Genomic DNA, 22,500 nt, shown 5'->3' with positions numbered 1-22,500 from the left:
CGGAGCCCACTGCTGGGGTGCTCACCCCCCGAAGCGGGATCACGAACCTGAGCCGCGTTAAAAAGCAGACAAAGTGTTTTCAGAGGAGCTCAAGTTTTCTGGTGGGTGAGTTGTTTTTAGGTCTGCAACTAACTGAGAGCACAAGCACCCAAGCAGCGAGTTGCCACAGGCAAAGGGGAAAGGGATGAGACCTGTGGGACGCTCGGGCACGCGACCTGCTCAAACGAGCCTCCTGCCAAGGGAGAGCAACACGGAACCACGGCCTCAGTTTATTTACTAAATAGCAGCAGCAAGACCTTAAACCGGCACAGAAGGGTTCGCTTAAGTGGATACTCCAGTTCAACCAAGGCAAGGCACAGTTCCTTGGCTGTCAGTAACAGATATGTGTGCCACCAGGTCACCCTGCACCACAGATGTGGTCTAGCTCAGCTGTGGACAGAAACACATCGCCTTTGTGTCACTTTTGTTCCACAAATTTGTGACCTGGCTTCAGGTCTTACGGACAGACACAGGCATCAAGCCTGCTGACAAGTTTTTAAAAATACATTTCAACCAACAGCACAATTTTATATGAAGTCAGTGTTTTGCCATGCAGCTGCAGTATTTTCAATGCAGGAACAGGAGCTGTGCAGTTGGATTTACTGTCGTCTTGAAACGTGCCTGGAGTGGGGTTGGATGTCAAAAGTAATGCTCAGAATAATGTTATTGATGACAGTCAAAATTTAGGGCACATTTTAACAAGCAGTTAGACAATAGAACACTGAGGACAAGAACTTCAGTGCATATATACTCCTGTTCCTGCAATGATTGCATGCTGATATTTTAACTGCACTAAAACACCTAGTGGAAACTCACCCTAAATGACTGATCAGTATTTAAAACACCACTGTGCTCTAGACATGCTTGGATGCCAATTTTAATAACTAATTAAATTAATCTCAAAACTAAATAAAGACACCAGTGTACACCAAAACCAACTTACATCAACTATACTGTAATTAGAGATGTTTTGAGATGCAACATGCTGGGAGTCCAAAACATTGTATCTAATTTTCATTAAACTTCTCAAATATATTCTGCCCACACATAACACAACTTCATACATTAAAATCATATAAAGATTCATGGTGAAATGTCCTCAGTCTGCCAAAATTAGGAATAAAGACTAAATTGAAAATTTCTATTAACCTTACAATTAAACGAATTACTTTAGAAGAGCCTTATTCAAGTTAGTAACATCTGTTATGGTAACAGACTACATTTATAGCATTTGTTTAGTGTCTGAACAGAGCTTAAACAGGTAAAATCAAGAACCTTAGTTTCACTCTTTTTCTCAAGATAATGTCTAAGTCAGTTTGTTTTCCATAGTGTGCTTGGGATCTGAATTGAAAATATCTGAGGAGGTGTTTAATTCTTAATCAATACAATGGCTTTGCTGTGTGGAGGATTTTGAAAATCTAACCTCTACTCACATTTGTAAGGACAAATAGGTCAATCCTGTAGATACTGATGAATATGAAACTGTTTCAATGTAGGATCAGTGTAACTGCTTACGCCTCCTGTACAAGTTATTTTGTAGTGCTAGACCCAACAAAAGTAGGGCTTTGCAAGGTACGTAAATTCCTGATAAGATGTGACATCTGAAGTAAGGTGTGTGAGTAGGCTAGGCTTCAAAACAGTTATTCATTAAATTAAAGTGGCTCTAAACAAACTAATGAAGCATTTAGGCTAAGTTTTGAAAAAGTGAAGCCTGAAGGATTTTATAAATTGGGAATGTTACCTTTGCAACTTCTGATTATATCAGTGCAAAACTTCTGACTTCAGAATCAGGCCACCAACTAAAACTGACTAAATTAGTCAAGTATGATTTCTCTATGCATTAGTTGTTAATTCATTGACATTATGCTGTTTGATTTGTTTTAATGCATATTGCATTGGTAGAGCAAAAGGACTTTTTCTCAGCATTATAAAATAGTCACTTGTTCATCAGAATAAAAATAGCAATTACTGATAGCCTAACTTCTTGCAAAGAAATGTACAGTTTCATGAAGCATACAATTTTAAGACATTACCTGCAATGGACGAGGGTTATTGTATTGCCCTTCCCATATCAGTGAGATGCCAACAGGAAAAGTTTAGAAATCTGTTTCAGCCTGCCCACCATTCAAAAATTGGTTTGTACATGTACAATGCTAAGATGGGTCACAATTTTAATAAAAATATAAAACATAAAACATAATGAAGTACATTGCTTTTTATTTAGTGATACTTCTTGTATTGTTTTCTAGGGAAGTTGTGTAAAATGCATTAATCTGTCAAATACGTTTATGCAATAACATTATGCAGTCACCTATAAAAATGTTAACAGCTTTATGCACTTTACTTGGAGATTATGGTGACAAAAGTCATCCTGCTCGTTGGAGGGGCATGAGAGCTCAGTGAGCTTCCCTTCCACCTGTGCATCTGCATAAGGGACACTTACAGTTTAGTTGGAAAATACAAAGGGAATGGGAGGCCAAGTAGGACAGCCGTCAGTGCTGCAGAGGGGTCTGCTTAAGTGTGGTGCTAACCAAAAAAATGTGATGTTATATGAAGTGCGACATGTCATGTGATTAAACACATTTTTCATTGACCTCTGGAAGGATAACTCTTACTCTTAGAAGTTGTGGAACTTTAAAACTCCTCCAAAAGAAACTGTACGCCTCATTTTTCTTTGCAGTGGAGGTCACGCCCAGAGTCTAGAGGGCGACTTTTACATACGAAAGTACTCTGCGGTCCTGGAGTAAAGGTGTGTGTTCTACAGTGAAATATAAACGTAATCTCTCTGTTGCCAAAAGTTCTGTTGGTTTCTGTATGGTATTGTTTGGATGAATAAGGACCAAGAGGCCAATTTTACAAACACTTCTGTTCATGAAAACCTTTATGCATGTGAATCAATTTGATAGTCCTCAGCAATAAATTTACTTACGTGCACAAGAGTTTCCAAATCGGACCCTTTTTCTGCAAAAAGTTATTGCAGAAATGTATTTGACAGATTGATCTGCCTTATAGGATTACCTGAGAATGTGCAGTATGGTATCAATAGAAGACCAACAAATGACACTTTTTGTAGCAATATTTCCTGCATACGGAGACTCAGGACCAACCATTGTATCAAGAACATAAGACACCCACAAGGTCTTGTTTCTAATGCATCTAATTACAGGTAGCCAGGTACCCAGCACCTGGGAGTCAAATCTCGCACTTCAGGTCCCCACAAATGAGGTGGTGATGTTCCTCCCTTATCAGATACCGTGACTGATTCAGGAGAGGACTTGCAAAGCTATTATACAAAGGAGAACAAGGCACTTCATTGATTTTGGTAACAACATATTTCTATTATATTTAACTTGGAAAATCCACCTCCCCACATACCCTTGTGTAATGTGCTCCCTCTGTTTCCTACAGAGTCCTACAAAGACATGAAGGAAAAAAGTACTGGACAGTGAATGGCAACATACCATGAAAGTTCATCATCGTACAAGGCAGTATCTACTTTCCTGCAAGAGCAAGGGCTCTTGATACACATGGGAATAGCCAGTGCTAATAATCTTAGGAACTAGTCAGATGAGAAACGAGAAGAGCAGAGCTTAAAGCCACATTGAGACACATAAAGTTAGCTGAACTATCAAACCTTGTCGTTTGTTCTGCATTTTCTGGATACCTCCATCCTGCAGTATGTTCCTTCCCCTTTTCAGATCATCTCACCACCTTAACTGAGAAGATACTTTAGAGAACAGGAATTATTTTACAGAAGTAAGTTTTTCCTCTTCCCAAAGTCGATTTAACTGGGCACTAGTGAAAACGGCTATCTCAGTGAGATTGAGAGATGCAGCCACCCCTTGTCTTTGGTGGAAAAACCTTTGGGAGAGGCAAAATGAATCAGAAAATTCATTAATTCCCTGTGATTATGAAAGGGAAGGGATAGGAAGACCAATAAAATGCTGATGTCTAAGATATGCAGGAGGCTGCAACATTCATCTAAAGATCTGACCCTCTGGGTTAGCTTCTAAGTCTTTGACATCCTCACTGTCTCATTACCTGGAGTGCCCATATCCCCACAGTTCCTTTACCAGAGTTGTAAATCATTCACTCTTCACAGGTTCGTAAGTTAGCCCTTCCATGCAGTTGCAAGAGGAATTGTGTCCTTTCCCTTCCTTTGCTTGAGTAAAATCAGGGTCACAGGAGCAGAACTTATTCTTCCTTGATTGCTTCTGCATCATGCATTTTAAAACTGAAGGGACCTCAATTATTAATCACACATTGTTAGACAACAACAACTTCATACCACAGTTTAATTCCTTTGGAGATTCAGTGGGGGAAAAAAGAGTTTACCCTACAAACCATGATAAAGACCTCTGCTGAACTTTGGCACCTCCCACTTAAATGGAATTCCTCAAGCTATTATTCCATGTGTACAACTTTCTTCCTTCTCTTTCTATCATCTTTAATTTTTTTTTTCAGCACTCATTTAATTCCCTCCAGCTGCTGCTCAACTCACATACTTTATCCAACCTGATCTTGCTACCTCAGATGGTTCTGGAACTACAATGATGTGGCAGCATCAGATGCCTGCAAATGAAGCAAGCATTTAAGACACTTCAGCATGTCTCCAATGGCGGTCTGACATCTAAGGATATTCTGTCAATATAGACAAATTGTTTCACCTACTGTCTTCCCTATTACCTGCCAGAAAATCTTTGACTCCAAATAACATTTATCCTTCTAAGGTAGACTGGTAGAGAAGCAGGAAATCAGCATCTTACCAGATTTATCACACTGTTGATTGTGACTATGTAATATTGTCATTTATTAACTACATGATGTAATGGAGAGTATTGCATTTGGAGATAATCTGAAGTTTGGAGGGCAATACATGTGTTAAAGGATAGGATGAGAGTTCAGAATGATTGTGACAAATTGGAGAAATGGTCTGAAAAAGTAATCTGCAATTCCATATGAACAAGTGTTAGAGATTAAATTTATGCCGATATAACCACCTTCACAAATACAGACATGGGAAGCTAACTGCTTAGATAGTGGTTCTGCAGGAAAGGAGTTTGAGTTTATAATGGATCACAAGCAGAATGAGAGTCAGAAGGTCAGGTTGTTGCAAAAAGGTCTGAGATGTGTAAACCAAAGCAGAGTCATTAAGATACATGAAATGATTCTTCTGCTCTACTCAGCACTGGCAAAGTCTCAGCTGGACAACTATGTCCAATTTTGAGTACCACACTTCAAGAAATATGTGCCTGAGTTGGAGAGAAAGCACAGGACATTAGTAAGAGCAGTCAGAGGTTTGGAGAATGTTTAATCTGCAAAGAGTTAAAGGCTTGGAGTTACTTAGGCTAGCAGGAGGACTGAGGAGAGACATATTAAAAGTCTTCGGACACATAAAAAAAGGAAGGGAATAACTGGTTCTTCTCATCCAGCGGCAGAGAAAAGGAAGGGTTAGGTTTACATTGCAGAGAGGGATATTCAGACTAAACATTATGACAAACATATATAAAAGCAAAAGCAGGTAATGCTGGTACACATTCCCTCTGGAGATACTGGAATCACTGGTATTAGAGAGCTTTAAGAAGAGGTTAAGCAAACAACCTTCAGAAAAAGTAGAAGTATTTTTTGATACTCTCTTGGAGGAAGGAGAGAGGCCAGATGACCTCTGAAGACCTTTTCTGGACCAGTATACTATTATTCTTCAGATAATACAGCTGATACATCATATTAGGATTCCCTAAATTGCATCTACTACCAGCTCACCTCCTCCCTCACCAGGTTCTTCCTGTTGATACTCATCTGTCCTGTCTTACGTTTCACTCTCTAACTGGCCACACAGAACTCTTATTTCCAGTTACCCCATTACAATAAATATTAACCTTATGCCTTGCAACCTATTGCTTCTGTTGTTAAACCATCATAAACCCAAACTTCCCATTGATTGCCTGAACAGCAAAAGGAGAAAAAAAGCGATTCTCTATGACCGTATTCCAGTTACCAGGATTTTTAGATTTCCAGTCACCTTTATCAGGCGCGGGGCGGGGGGGAACATAAGAGAAAGAGAACAGACACTTTTTCTTTGTAGTAATGCCAAATGTAAAAGATAACTTGAAAGAAGTCAAAAATACTGTTAGTCTTTAAAGAAGTATGAAGATTTTTCTGAACATGTTTTTCTTCTTGCTTTACTTTTTCCACATCCACAGAAATGATTTACACATAATGACTTCTAAGAAATACTCTTAGTATCAGTCAGGACAAGCACAAGATCCTTCCTAACTCGAAGACTCTAGAGGCTAGCAGATATAAACACACTCTCCTGGCTTTCTTTGTGAGAGAAGGATCACATAAAAAACTGTAGAAGCTACAGAATCAATATAACAGAAGACAGGATGTTGTTCTAGGGTATTGTTACAGTCTAAAAGCAGATATGCAGGAATTTTAGAGTGCAACCAAAAGACAAGAATACTCACTTTGGCCTGTCTCTAAAAGCTACTTCTACAAAACTGGCATCCAACAACGGAACACCTTGAGGCCTTTCCGCAGTCTTTGTCCTATCATTGTAAGGGCAAATTTCCTTCTCCTTGCTCTAGCGAGGCATTCAGGATTTGGCTTGTGGAATTTTTCTGTCATGTTAGATTCATTCATATCAGCTGCATCCCAGTTCTGGAACATGGATTTCCTCAGCAGAGAAAGTTTAAGGGCCCAGAAGACCAGATCTGTAAAGGTATTTACACCTCTGACTTGGATCCCAAGCAGCTTTAAAAGTCTGACTCATCCTGCAAAGCACCAATTTTTTTGATTTCAGAAGGTGTGAGGTGCTCAAATACCTTTAAAATCTGGCTTTTCCCTTGAGGCAGGAGCTTTTAATCTTGTAGTCTCAAATCTGTTGTTTGCAATTAAATAGTTTCCTTTCCATTATCAGCTCTAAGCATTTCTCTAGTTAGTTAGATAGTTTCACTATCCCTTGTTCTTCCGTTGTGTTATAAGCACTTTCCTGTTCTGCCTTTCCTCATGTCCTTCCCTCTCTTATATTTCCTCTGATTTTTCCCAGCTATCGCATTTTAGCCTTCTGTCTGGATCACAGGACCAGACCTACCAAGCAGACTATGAATTTCAAGATAGGATGAAACTCTATTCCATATACAGACAACTCTTAGTGACATCAATGGAAAATGCCTGATTACATCTGCAGAAAAGTTTTGGCCCTTTAAATACAAAATGCCACCAGTATTTTTATGCATTTGACAAACTACCAGTGGGTTAAATGACAGTGTAAATCATCAAGTGGGCTTTTGCTTTCATTTCTGTCCTGGGTAAGTCCATTCCTGTGCTGTCATATCCACAGGTAAAAGGGCTTCTGAAAAAAACGCAGACATTCCAATGCAAGAAAAAAAAATCTATTAAAATAAAAACTTTTGGCACCTTTGCAAGTCTAAGCAGCACTGCCTCGTTGCTGTTTTTTATGAAAAACAGCTGCATCAGTAAGCGTAACATAGAAATTCAGGTAAAAAGAATAAAAAATACATTTCTCTCTCTTGTCAGGTATGATCATGGAGAATTGACTCAAGTTCTGTCATTCATCTCCCCAAAATCACAGGCTAGGCACACACGGCCTAATTTGGGGGCAAAAAGGTGAAGTCAGCTGCATTCTTTACCCAACTCCTTTTTATTCTAAATACGCAATTGAGTTTTTGTGTGCTGCTTCTTCACATACTGTACAGTGCCTGGTGAAATAAATGAGCTGTTTTTTGGGGAGCACGATTCCCCATAGAGTTTTTTGTTATTAATTTTCACTGGGAAGAGTTAGAGTTCTTTCTCACTTGACTTTTTTTGTTGTGAAAGAACGATATTTTGAATCTCTCTGAATAGATTTTTACATCCATGTAGATGACCGTACAAAGTGTAATACTGTGAAAATCCAAGCCCTAGTACTGTTCCCATATCATAGAGCGACCCGTGTGGAAAGGTAGCTAAGCTCCACATCATCCTGGACAGGGAAAAGCTGGTCAAGAAAATGTTCTTTTTGGAAAAGGCAAAGAATGTCAGAAATTGTACAGTGCAACCAGTGCAGAAGGAACATAACGTGTCTCACTCAGACAAGGAGATGCGCTTGGGCTGAACTGCTGCAGCAAGTCCTGAGAGTGTAACACACCCTTGATTTACACCTGTGGTGTCAGTGCAGTATAATCGCTGCCTGTGAGATTTAAATCAATGCAGTGTGATTTTTAAAAGCTCTCATACTAAGCTAACGTCACGAACTTTGAAGTGAAGGGTAAAATTCAAATGAGGTATAATAATACCGAGCACTTCTAAAAATCCCTCCCTTGACCTTGAGGCTCAAGGAATACTTTAAAATTTGATCAGCAAATTCTGAGTGAGTCTCTTCTTGGAAAGGGTGCTATCCTTTTTTTTCTTTTTTCTTTTTATTTTTTTCTCAGAGAATCAAGTCACTTTGAGATGTATCAAGTTACACACCTGAAAACAAAGAGTAGCCGAATTCAATATGTTTAAAAAAAAAAAAATTAGGCTAGAAGCATAAGAACAGGGACATGTAGCTAGTAAAGCATAACATTGTGTCAACGTGTAAAAGGTTTAGAAAAGAAACTTATGTCCTTATGACTAAGTCACTTGGACTTTCGATGCTCCATCCCTTTCAGGATGTGTGCATTCACACTTGTGTCCCATTGAGTCATTGAGGCTGGGCTTCTAATCTCCTTTGAGAAAAGAATCCTGTCTCTGCTGAATATCACCCACTCTGACACATTACACGTTAATGAAGAATTCAACAAGATATTGAAGTTCATTGCAAGTTCTCTTCTCACTTTTAGTCAACCTATCTCCTTCCTCAGGGATGAACAGTCCATACCTTCCAGCATCACTCTCCAGAGTGTGCCTTGACCTCCTTTTCAGGCAGGAGGTAATGAGCCAACTGTTTCTACAAAATGTTTGCTGAACAGGTTCAGCTCCCAGTAGCACATGGGAAAACTTGGGCAGCTTGATACATAAACGTGGTGGAAAATCACAGTAATGCAAAAAGCACATTCCAAGTCTCGCACTAATTATGAGGTTTCCCGGCCTGCCACAGAGATTTAGAAGCCTCTTTCCAACAAGTGTTATGAATTTAAATCTACTCACACTTCAGCCATACTGTTGTGAAAGAGTTATCTGTGCCACTAATGTCTTCACTTACCAAACAAGTCATCTGTCATGGGGTAAATTTTGTGTTTGTCCTAATACCCTAGAAACTAGGCCTGGCTCTGACAGAGACCACAAACTTTCTGATCTCTTGTCATCTTCTTGTGCTCAGTGTGGAAAAAGCTCTGGCACCTGTCACCTTGGCTCCATCTCAATTGACTTAGCTGCCTGATGTCACATTTTGCTCTCGCACAAAGTAGCTGCAAATGTATTCACAAGATTTTGTTCCCCTGTGCGCTGGCAATGATTTAACCCAACACCACTTTTACTCCAGATGAAAATACTAATTTCTGTGGAAGAATGCAACAGGGCTTTGTAGTGCAATGGACAGTTACCCAGCAGGGAGCAAGAGGAGTATTAAAATGAAGCCTTCACCTCTCTTTGGCTCTGTGCAAAAGTCCCCAGCAGTACTGAGAAACATTTTCATGGGACAGTCAAATTTCTGTTGAATAGGATGAAAAGATAAAGAAGCCCATTTCACTGTATTCAGCAGGCTCCTGCACACAGAAGCCCTGCTTAACATTTCTGCTGAACAGAGCCCTAAGGCAGAAAATATATTGAACTCCCATAGTGGAGTACCAGTAATGGCATTTTAAAACTATATCAATTTGTATCATTTACAAAGCACAAATATTTAATCTGGTTTTAATTACAGAAACCTCTTAGATATTGTATTTCTTTTTCTCTCTTCCTCCCCACCCCCTTTTTCAATTTTGTTGTTACTGCTGTTGTCCTGCACTTCCAGCGTTGTTCTGTTTTGCACAGTTCATCCAGTCACCAGAATCCTTTTATCACTCTGCTTTGAAAAAAGAATTGAATTTCTTTTGTACATTGGAGTGTATTTGTAAATAACACTCGTTCAACAAATTTTGCTCCAAGGATCGCTCTGGGAATATATTCAGATCAATATCATCCCTGTTAATATCACTTGAAAGTAACACCGCACAGCACCACAGCGAGGCTATGGGAATATCATCTTCAAAACAAGGGGTCTGAGAAAGCCAAATGAGAAGTGATGAGCAACAGGATATCGTACATGCAGTCCATGCACTCGTCCTCAGGAGCAGGAGATACTAATTATCTCCTGGTGTTGCAGCAGCACACATATGGGCTCCCCAGTATGACAACTGTGCTAGGAACTGTACACGGTGAGGTCAAAAAAATGAAATTAAATAAATAAAATAGTTATGACACAAATTCCCTTTGTTTGATGCAATTATTTGTCATTGTGTCTTACTTAACGTGTAATCATGGGGAATGGCTTCAAAGAATATTAAAAAAATACATTCTGCATTCTCAGTTTGTTTTGTTGTTTAGTTTTGTTTGGTTTTTTTCCTCTTCTTCAAAGAAACATACTGATGTTCTTTAAACAGTCCTCTCTGCACTAGGCGTAAGTGCAACAAAAGATGTGCAAAGGCTGCAAACCACAACAGAGCACCAGAAAAAATAGACTAAACCCCTGAGTGAATGAGTCTCTCTCTCCTGACCAGCGATGTTCTGGTAGGGTATTAAAGTGCTCTTACCTCACTCATAAGCTCTTTTCCAAAAGCTAGTAAAACTAAAGGCTTTTGAGCACTTTCTAATAGTCATCAAGGCTGTCAAAATAAAGGAAGGGTTATATATGGATATATACGTTAGGTATATATACCTTGTTGGTTCTGCTTTCCTAGTTGAACACAAAGATTTTAAGTGCCTCTGCAGGTCTCAGGTATAGGGGTGTCTCCTGTGGGAAGATATTGTTCCCCAGCCATGGCCACACTACATAGATCAGAATGAACAGATTGAATTACACATGGCCTGAAAGCTGATGCAAATCTCTGAGCTGCAATTCATTCAAGTTGAGCAGAAAAAAAGGCCACTGGTGTCCTGATACTTCCTGTGCATTTCCCACACCATATTCCCAGTCTATATGCTTTCTCTGTCTTTTTCTGGGCTGAATGTCAGCCTCCTTGTCCTCGTCCCAGTTAAATACTAGGTGAGTTGTATAAGGATGCCAAGCAATTCATACTACTATGTTCTGTAATGCCAGTTTTACTCTGTTTATGTCTCTGCAGAAACCATTTTTTTCCCAAATTTTCCCATTCTTGCAAGACTAGAATTTGATTTTCTTTTTTCAATGGTCTTTGTTCTGAACTGAAATCTCCCACGAATCCTTTTACTTGTTGGGAAAAACTTGCAAACATATCCCAGCCATGTGACAAAACCAGAATCAGAAAGCGAGCAAAAGGAAGGCCAAATTTACTTTGAGAACATCTCATGATTTTTTAATTCAGTCTCATGATTAGCTAGGAACAGGCTGACTCATGACGTTTGAGTGTCCTGGCTCAGCAATACTCTTTTTGCTGTCAGAACGCTTGTGTACGTCCTCTGGTCTCTGCACGCCTTCATCTCACCCTCAGCTGATTTGCATTGCTGGGGGAACACATGATTACAAAAGTTAAAAGACAGTAATGAAAAATAACTTGGATCTAAAGAACATGGCTTGGAGAAGTCTTTCCTTTACTGGCTGGCTTCTGTTCCTAAAGGTTTCCCTTGAAATTCCAAGTTCTAAATCTACACTGTAAAAAGGCATCATGAAAATAAATGTAATCTTACTAAAAGAGTGACTTTCTGTCCTCACTTTCCCTCGGTGGTGAGTCCCTTTAGGACTGCTTTGCAGCTACTAAGTCAAACAAGCAAACAAGTTTTGCTGGGATCCAAGCTTTCCCTCACTTCATTCTACAGGACATGGAAGCGATCCTATTGGTTTCTTCCCTTCCATTTCTCAATGTGTGTTGATTTGTTACAATGTCAGTGATACAATACTTTGTGTTAATCCTTTTTTCTTAATTATCTTTGTGGTAGGCTCTGAAACACGTGACTTACCTTGCCGAATGCATTCCACACTCACCTGCTGTGAAGCGATAGGAAAATACAAAATGTATTTGCCACTAATAATATTTTTGTATCTATCTGGTGTAAAACAACCTTACCAATTGGTCCAAACATTATACATAAAATACTAACAGCAATCCAGCAGTAATTATAAGCAGAATAACAACCAGACATCTAGCTTCAGGTCTGGGTGTCTATATTACGGTATGAAATAACGTCAGTTTTGAAACACGATTCTGCAGGTCACGTGAATAAATCTTGACACATGAGATTAGAACCACCGAAATCAATCAATTCCTTTATTCAGCCTTAAAGCCCGTTGACTTCAATGAGGCTTGCCTAAGGACATGCAGGGTTTGTTCCAGTGGTCCAGCTTGTTTGAGAATGAACTGCAAGACTGGGCTTACAGCCTGTCTTTCATGCAAGTGGTAGTCCTGATCCTTTTTAAACCTACGAGATCCTGATTTTCATCAAAGCCAGATCCAGGCGCAGTATACCAACAAGGCAGTAAAAGCAGCTTTTTAGCTATATAATGACAAGAATTATTAATAAAATGATAGCGAACAAGAGAGAAATTCAGCGAGAATGGTGTAAGAAGAGTAATGTTTTCATTAGCCACATGTTGAAAGGGAAAAATTTATATTTGGGCCTAGCCTTGAACGCCTTAGAAACATAAAATCCTTGCTGAGTTCAGGAGGAATTCAGCAAGCACAAATATGGGATGGATGTCTTGCCAAGATGCAGCTACATAGAACAAAGAGCTGCAGAAAAAAACATATGTGGCAAAGGTGTTAAACAGGAGGCCAGCAAAGAAACTTTTAACCAAGTTCACCCAGCTCTTGCAATATAGAACACGGCAGTGGAGGAGCTCCACTCTACTCGATTCTGCACTCAGCTTTGGGAAATCAAAGAATTATAGAAATGAGTCCACTCTGATCTACAAATGGTTTAGAAAAAGAATCCTCCTTCCTTCTTACCTTATACATAATCTGAAGGCATCTGAACATAGAATCATAGAATAGTTTGGGTTGGAAGTGACCTTTAAAGGTCATCTAGTCCAACCCTCCTACAATGAACAGGGACATCTTCAACATGTTCTAGCAAATGTGTTCTTCTAGCTCTAATCCATAGTTCCCATAGCAGAGCTGATGAAGCTGTTGAGCTTGCCCTATAGAGAGGGTATATCTAATGCTAGCCTCTAGATGGACTAAAAGATGCAGTAAAAAGGTTCACTGTTCAAGCAAACATCCTGGCAGAACCTTGTCAATAGTAGATGACTAGGCCATGACCTGTACTACAGCTCAGCCACAGGAATCTCAGCAAACCCACCATTACCACCAAACACACACACACAAAACACACCAGAGCCTGGAGTTCAAAGAGAAAATGGGAAGCTCAGATAGTTCTCCACTGGAGCAGCTGGAAAGGTGAGGATGCGGAAATGAAGGGAATCTGCCACCAACCCTCCACCACCCAGTGGATGGGACCAGGACATGTTTGGAAAAGGAAGGAGGTAGCAACACGCTGTTGGGAGGAATTGGTACTTGTTCTTAGGAACAAAGGGGATCTAGGAAGAAAATGTGACCCCAAGGGGTCCACCTGAGACTTAGAGCCTCGTTACTACCTCCTTCTCATGGGTGGGGTTTGAAGTCACAAATCTGACTCAAAACTCTATTATACTATATGTAATGAAAATATACAACCATCTAAGCCCTACTCAGTTGATACAAAAATACCACCTTGACATTGATTTTAATTTCAGTGAAAACAATGCTGCTTGTTAATAGTAAAGTTGAAGCCCAGACTTCAGAGACAAAAGTGAAGGTATAATGGAGTGAAATAGCTTGGAATGTTACCTTTGTTACAATTCAAAAGTGAACAGAAAACACTAATGTGAAAACTATAGATTTAAAATTATTTCCTCCAGAATGGTTATGTGCTATCAGCAACACAGACAAATATACTTTTAATACATACATGTAAAGATCTTTAAAATAAAATAATTCTGACAGGGTATCCTAGGATGCCAAGACAAATACTGTGATGAAATCTACAGCTGATCAAAAATAATTTTGCTCTGCTAAACCAGTCAGAGAAGTTAATCTAACTTACCATTTAAAATAAAATTCAATCTCATGTATATTGACATCATATTTGTCTTTTATCACACAGACAATAGTGTATATTGACATTATATTTATCTCTTATCACAAAGACAACTGATACACAGTGGATACATGGTATTTATATATCTATATATGTCTACACACATACACATGCACATACGTAAATATATACTCATATATATATGCATACATATACGCACATGCCAAAATGTGAGGTCTACTAATAAGTTTTGCTTTTGTCATTCAAATCAGGCTTCCAAGCACATGTACACGTTGCAGCTCAGAACTGCATGAGTTGAATCAGCTCCCCAAGGAGCAGAGGCTTGGCCAGCAGCTTCCTTAGTTCACTGTAATCACCACTTCCAATCTCTTGTTAGAGACAAACTCTATCACCAGGATTCCTTAGAAATCTGAAGCCAATATCTCTTCATTTAAATGGCCATCACTCTGCTGAAGTCAAAGGCATAACTGAGAGGGCAGTGTTTATAGGAAGACCACTTAAAATCAACAATTTTTAATGTGTTGGGGTTTTTGTTTGTTTGTTTGTTTTTAAAGCCTGATAACATTTCTGCTTCTGCCAGATCTCTGTTAGCACTAACCACTCTTACACCAACAGGTTCAATATTAATTAAAAAAACTTCTCTCTCCCTAGCGTAAAAACACAGGGACTAAAAATAAATCTGTTACAAAATATGCATTTTGTTTATACATATTTACACAGACCTCAGATCTGAATATATGCAGTACCAGAAGGATAAAGCCATCTGATGCAGAAGATCAGTAAAGCAATCTGTAGGCTCTACAGGGGCCAGAAGAGAAACATTTGTATGGTGGCAAACAACATTATGCAAGACATGCATGTGCTTTAGTCTGTGATGGAAAAATAGTTGTGTAAGTTGTGTATCTGGAGTGACTGACAATGATCTTGTTCATCCCTGTACATGAAAGAACAAAGTATCACCTCTCCTCTATGGTTTTAGTCAAGATTTCAAAGCTCAGGGCTACTTGCTTCCTACTTCAGGATTTAACAGCTTTGGCTTTTTTTTGGCTTTTTTTTTTTTTTTTTTTTCTAATGTGTCTCTGGAGTTTGATCTTGGAGGCAGCAAGTTCCCCCTTATTTTCCATGATCTGCCTCTTGCAGCCCTGCCCCTCCTGCGTGCTCACCACACACGATGTGCCAGCAAAGTGAATGTATTGGTGGTTTTTTGTTTGTTGTTGTGTTTGGTTGTTTTGGTTGTTTTGGTTTTGGTTTTTTTTTTTTCCCCTCTCAATGAGAAAGAATGTGATGGGGAAGGAAGAAGGATGGAAAAGCCTTTTCCATCTCCCCCCTGCCCCCCCGTCTGTAAAGCCTGCTGGGAAATGTAGTCCAGCTGCAGCTGCCTTGGAACAAAAGCGAGCAGGGGCTGCATCGGGAGGGTGTCGCTGCGGCGGCCCTTCCCGCAGCCCCCACGCAGGGTCCCTGTGCAGGGGGCACCTTGCCACGGGCACCGTGGTGAAGCGGGGGTGGGAGATGGAAGAGAGGAGGCTGCAGGAGAGCTCCCTCCCTCAGAGTACCTCGGCTTCATTGTTCTTGGGGTTTGGCCAACTTCATGGAAAAGCCCTGTGTGCATCCGCAAACTGCTGTGGGATGCCAGAACTGGGACGGGGAGGCGACATGTCACCCCATTCGCTGTGTTAGGGCTTGAGCGACAGCGATTGCTGCTACTAGTCCTAGGGCTGCCAAACAGGAAAACTTTTACCCTGCTTTTTGTTTGTACGTAAGACGTATTTAATTTAAATGTGAGCAGGAAAAATCCACCATTGTATTTGATTTAATTTTTATGCCTTCAACTTCTCATCTTGTCAGGACAACACAACATTCTTCTCAGCTTTTAACACATTCATTTAAATATTTCTAAATGAAAAAATAAGGGGGTGTTCTTTCACTGTTATTGTTGATATTTTTAACCTATGCCCAGTCGCACGATTACCCCCTACACACTAAAACCACTCATCATCTCTTTATTTTTGTATTTATTTTCAAGCTAGGGAAAGAAAAAAGAAAAAAAAAAGTGAAGTAATTTCTTCCTTTCAGCCTCCCGGGCAAGCAACTGTGGGCGTAGAAAATGCAAATTATTGAAAGCCCTCTGGGATTTTTTTTTTTTTTTTAAGAAAATCAGGTGCTTAGCCTCGTGCTTTTAAAGGAAAGGGACATCGGCTCTCGACAACGCAAAGGCTTTTGCTAACGTGTAGCCAGGAGTTTTCCTGGTGATTCTTTCCCAGTGATTGCGGCACACGCAAAGCCATAGCCTGGATCTCTTTATCTCGCTCTCTCTTTTGCCTTGGTAATTACTTTAAGTTTCAGCTCCCCATCCTCCCTCCCCTCCCGCCCTTAACCTTGGATCCATAGTTTCTGCTGATGACTCTCTGCTCCTTCCCTCCAGTGCATCAGCTGTTACTTTTCATTTCATGGCTCACTGGTGAAACTCTTGAACTCTTTTTTTGTCTTTACATGTCCAACCTGTTTTCTTCCCCAAATGCTCTTGACTTTTCTCAAGGTCTCGTATTTTCTCACATTAAAGCCACCGGGTGCGTGTGTTTCAGCGAGGAGAGGAGGAGAAGGCGGAAGGAGAGCCGGCATGCACAGCCAGCCGGGGATGCCAGATCCACCGGGCAGCAGGGAAAGCGGCCGGGGCAGTGGGAGGGATGCTCCGGCCTCTCCTCCTTGCCTTGCTGGGTGAGGTGGGAGAGGAGGGTGCGCACGGCCTCGGCTCGCCAGGACGGGGGCTTTGTTCTAAACCCAGGGCTGGCAAAGTGCGCCCAAGTTCACCCTTCCTCTTACGCACCCACACCGCAGCCCTGGGCTTGCTCAGGACTTCTGCAACTCAAAGCGAGCAGAGAAAAGAAAGCTCCACCTCCTCCTCCAGGTCCACAGGAATAATTTTTACACCCTCCCCCCACTCCATCCTTCAGCCTCAGCCGGAGGGGTGTGGATAGGCCGGGGAGAAATTGCACCGCTGCCACATCTCTGCGGTTCCTGGGTCTGAAGGAGGGTATCGCTCCGGCCATAAAGGTGGGAGCAGCAGTGGGCTTCCCTTTTTCTTTTTCTTTTTTTTTTTTTTTTATTTTTTGCCTTTTAATAAGTGAAGCAGCAGCCCGGCAGAGAGTACATGAAAGGAATGATCAGCAGGCACTCATCGTCACCGTGTCAGGTGGGGGAAGGGAGAGAGACACATCCGACTGATTTAGTGACTGGCTGGGGAAAACAGGCTTTGACTGGGGAAGGGATCCGTTTGGGGGAAGGGAGAGAGCGGAAGGGTTAAGCAAGAAGCATCTGCCGAGATGAGCAGGCAGTCCTGGAAAAAGCAACTCTACCCTACACTCCCTGAACGGGGGATGCACAAGCATCCCCGAGGAAGCTCTGCCTCTCTGTCACTGCTTGGGGGGGACCTGGGGACCCACGCCACCACAGAGGTCCTGGATCTCCATCTTTGAAGAAAACATGAGGAATCTGACCGACTTTGCTCACCAGAGCCCCAGTGCTGCCAGCCACACTCAGAGCTCCTGGGAGCACCCAGCAGGCAGGGTGGGTGTGTGGGTACCACCTCCTGCTCCCATTTCAGGACTGTCCGATTTTTACATGAATACAGACCATGTAGTCAAAATGAGGTTAACATTAGGATTACTCAAATCCCACCCCCCCCCAAAAAAACTCCACCCAAACAAAACAAACAAAAAACCCAAACACTCTACTGCTGCTATTTTTAATACACACTTAAGTACTTTTTCTGTTGTCAACCAGTGTCCCTACTGTTCTCTTTCCCCACCAGCTCTGGTGACTCAGTGTCACTTAGAGATGCAAGCCAAAGCCATGGGCTGTCCATGGAGTACAGGGACATGGCAGTGACCATGCTGACCCCAACGATGGACTTCAGTCAGGAAAAGTGTTGAGCATGCAACTGGGAAATCACCTCCCTAAGGGGCAAAAGCCATATTGCAGTGGGGGAGCAGAGCAGGAATTGAGGGTCATTGCAGTGGGACTGTAGGAGATGATAGGTCACAAATCCATAGGGAAATGGACTCCAGTATTTCTACCATCCCTAGTTTGCTGAAAGAGAGATTTTAGATGTCTGCCTCAAGAAGTCACTTCCAAATTGAAGTCCAAAGGGTCCCTAATGCTGCCTGAGACATCCCAGACTCAGACAGGGGTGGGATTTAAGAAGTGCCTCACTCCTCAGAGCTTCTTGTCAACCTTAAGCAGATTCTGCTCCGCTTGCTGACTAGTGGATTTTATTCAAAGACTCCCCTAACTCTTCTAGTCTATATTGCAGTTGTAACACAGCGTTGCACCTAAAAGGCTGCAAGTTCCACTCTGTAGCTGGGCCCTGAGAAATGAGGTATGGCAATGCTTCATATCAGAGAGCCACCTCCACCACAGAGATGGGTGCTGCACCACAGCAGCACCCTAGCTGGGAGTGCCATGCTCTGCTTTCTCTCCTGCTTCCATTCACACACCACCACCCTCCCTTTAGCAGTAGCACTTGTGGTTACATGGTTAGCCAGTTCAGAGACCTGATCCAGCCAACCACTACCCTCTCAGCAAAATAAACTGCTTTTCAAATAAGGTTTTTTTCTCCCCACATTCTCATCCCTTTGAAGTGCCTGACATTAGCACTAGCCATGGAAAGGTGATCATCTGGGAGCCACCAACTGCAGGAAGAAATTACCAGTTACATTGAAGATGACAGTTCCCTTGCTAGTATTAAAGGAATTCCAAACTTTCTTCCTTGTTTGTTCCTTTTAACCAGATGTGTGAAGTAGCACATTTCCACGTGTCAAGGTGCTGCTAAGTGCAACGTGTATTAGCAACCTACGGTACTTTATCATACCTTATTCTAATTCTGTACCACCCTTAAGATACAGCTGTACTTTGGTGACAAAAATAAGAATTTCTGAACACAGTGTTCAGTACACATGGCTACAGTGTTCCAAATGGTGACAGCAAGTGCAACCTTTTAGCAGAAATAAATTATAAGAAAACCAGACTTCTCATTATTACAACTTAGAGTTAAGAAAAAACTAACAGGCTTGAATCCACTTGTCAAGTGGGTCCAATAAAGAGTCTCTGACATTTTTAAAAGGGACAGAAAACCATCTTTCAACTAGTAGGCCACCCCTCTGCATGCCGTGGAAACAAGTGTGTATATGATAGATCTAATAATAGGTAGCTGTCATGGTGATGGGTGCCCAGAATAACTAGTATACCCCCTCTGCCTCTCCTCTTTCCTCTAAGTCTTCCACATATTTAGCCTATATGTCCCCCCAACCTCTCCTCATCCAGCTTCGTGGAGACCCTGGACTACCTCCATCTGGACCTATTTGCACGACTGGATCCTAAAGGGTGCTGTACTGGCAGTGAGCCTAGACTACAAAAATAAATTGGGCACAGGCTGTCTGTACAGAGATAAAACACACTGGCACAGTAGCTGAAGAAAGTCACAGAGCTGCTCCATCTGATGAATACTCAGTGGATGCAAAACTGGCAGAGACCAGGTCAGGCTGACCAGCCCAGCTTCTCGATGGTGTTAGAGCAAAAGAAGGAACAAGTGCTGTGGAAACAGAGGTGGAGAAACAAAGGAGAAAAGTGTAAGGTTTCCTGTGGCAATCCTAAGGAAATGTCTTCCCTGTGCAAAGACAAACTTCAGTGTAATCTTTGCATTTTCCTACAAAAATCACCCAACTCCCACTTCTCTCTCTCTTTTAAGGACAGCAGTACTTTTCAGTCATAAAAGAGTCTTTGTAATGTACTCATTTTGTGAGGTCTTTTGTTACCTCCATATAATTCTCCCAGACAATTATTATCACAGCCATTGTTACACAATCCAGTTAAAGTAGTTCTTGTGTGCCTCCGTCTCTTTCTCCTGCTACAAAATGAAACATTTGAATGAAGAGTTACATTCCTCAAGATAATGAACTCTCCAAAAGGAAGGTAATGGAAAGTACATATTAATTAACCATGCTAAATTGTGGGATGGTATTTATATCACATTGAGGATGGAGGGGGAAAAAAAAAAAAAAAAAGAGTTGAGTTTGTTTCCTCTGAAACAGGCCATCTTATTTTTTAAAAAGAAAAAAATAAAAGAAAAAAGTAATAAAAAGAATAAAAGAAAAATCCAATTCAAACCAGGAATACACAAACCTTTTCTCCTATTCAGCTTCTCTGTAGAAATGAGTAAGCATACGTATTTCCTGTCAGTCGATGACTCCCTAGAGGATGCTGCGTCACTGACCACCGACAAGTGAGAAAATTTCAAATCCTCTCCTAGAAGTGTCACAATATGCTACCAAGGACATTTTACTTTGCTTTCTGCATCACTGGAATAGGCAGGAGAATTACAAAAGCTTCACTGCGTCTAGGTTTGAAGCAACACTGTCCCTTGTGGTTAGACTCATAGGGGTAGAAGGTACGCGCTTCCTCTGCATCTGGATACCACTCCATGAAAGAGTGGCCCGAGACTGGCTCTGGGAGCAGTACTGCACAACCAGGTGCAAGGGCAAGCCTTTTCAAATCACATTAATTATATGTACTTGCCATTTTAACTCCACATTTTCCGGGTGTCCTAGAAAGTCAGCTACACCACTGCTGGCAAAACATCTTCCTCTTCCTGCAAGAGGACCGGTCCCTTCAAGGAGCATGTAAAGGGCATTTTCGGCTCTAGCCCAAAAGAGACTGCAGTCAATATAACTGTTAACTTCCAGCAGTCTAGGTGAGATCAGTGCTTGAAATCCTTGTGCACACCACCACACATTTTTCCATACTGCTCTGCAAGCGTAGTCGTATGCCTCCTGCTCCCTCGAGCAGATACAGCACCCAGCCAAGAGAAAGCACAGCTGCCACCAAACCAGTAGTTTTGTCAGGACTGTGGTGTCAGCACCCCTCAGCTCACAAAGCAGCGTAATGTAAATGTGAATAAATTAATATTTAATTAGCGAATTGGAAAACCTCCAGATGATGTCTTCAGAACCCAAAGTTGCCACATTTAGGCTATTTTAGGGTTTAAGTTTCAGATGCCATGAGCTCTTACTAGCCATCACAACCTTTTTGAACATGGAGAACTTCTCTACTAAAGGTGTCTTGGTTCGGGACACACCTTCAGATGTTTCTTTTTATTTAAGCGTGGCTTTTTTCACTAAGCTCTAAGCAAGCAGCTATGTTAAAACATAACTCTAGCAAGAAAATACTAAAGCTTTAATGTCTTCTGCACTTTAATGCAGCAATTTCTTAGCCAGACATTTTTTCAAAAATTGAGGAAACACTCATGTGCCAAAAACCTCCCTGTTTTCTCAGTTGTACCAATTATTCTGAACAAAGATTCTGCATCAAGTATATATTCCCATACCATGCGACAACACTGTAGTTATAACATGGACAGAAGCCAACTTTTCCATGTTCACAAACTAGGTAACTATTTGTGGCTGTACATTGAAAACTGACATGGTTTCAACCTGGCTTAAACTCTGCTTGAAGCTTGAGTGGCAGGAAGCCGATACTACTTTTCATTACAGCAGGCAAGTTCTGTGCTGTGACTCCAGATTCAATCCAGCAGGAAAGCAAGACTCTGGTTTGTTTGAATGCCATAATTACAGTCTTTCTGACTGAGGATGATCCTGATGAGTGTAGCTGCTATAGACATCAATCTAAATATAGACTGGCTCCATGTGACTGTATGGCAGATGTCAATTTGCTATTTAAACCCTGCTCTGCCTGTGACTTGCAAAGAAGAAATTAGTGATCAGAGGAAGAGGCAGACTTCAAGATCTTACCCATTTAATCATATGCAAAATTATGTTTCCTTGCAAAAAGTCGCTAAAAATCAGTAACGGTAGTTGAATGGCATGGGGAATGCACATCCGAAGATCAGAGTGGAATTTTGACTTAGATCGTGTCACCCTAATTGTGTATTTGCCGCTCAGATAAAAGGAGAACAGGATCACGTGCAACTCTGTCCACCTGGCATTTGCGTGGCCCATCTGACAGCTGGGCCACTTAAAAAGGAGCTGTCTCGCTCCCGTGGCATGACGGCGTGGTTCAAATAGAGCAGAGACAGCGGAGATCAGGGACTGTAGTATTAAGGCAAAAGTGAAAGTAGGGATAGAAAATTTCCATTTTTACCTCTATTATCCCCAAGATGCATTGCAGCACATTGGCTTGAATTAAAAATAAGTCTAATAGTAAATGAGCAGTAGGTTAAATACTGAAGACCCTAAATCTGATGCAGTATGGTAA

The sequence above is a fragment of the Caloenas nicobarica genome, chromosome 1 (genome assembly GCF_036013445.1).
Source record: "Caloenas nicobarica isolate bCalNic1 chromosome 1, bCalNic1.hap1, whole genome shotgun sequence".
Lineage (NCBI taxonomy): Eukaryota > Metazoa > Chordata > Aves > Columbiformes > Columbidae > Caloenas > Caloenas nicobarica.
Note: the sequence above shows the minus strand (reverse complement) of the source record.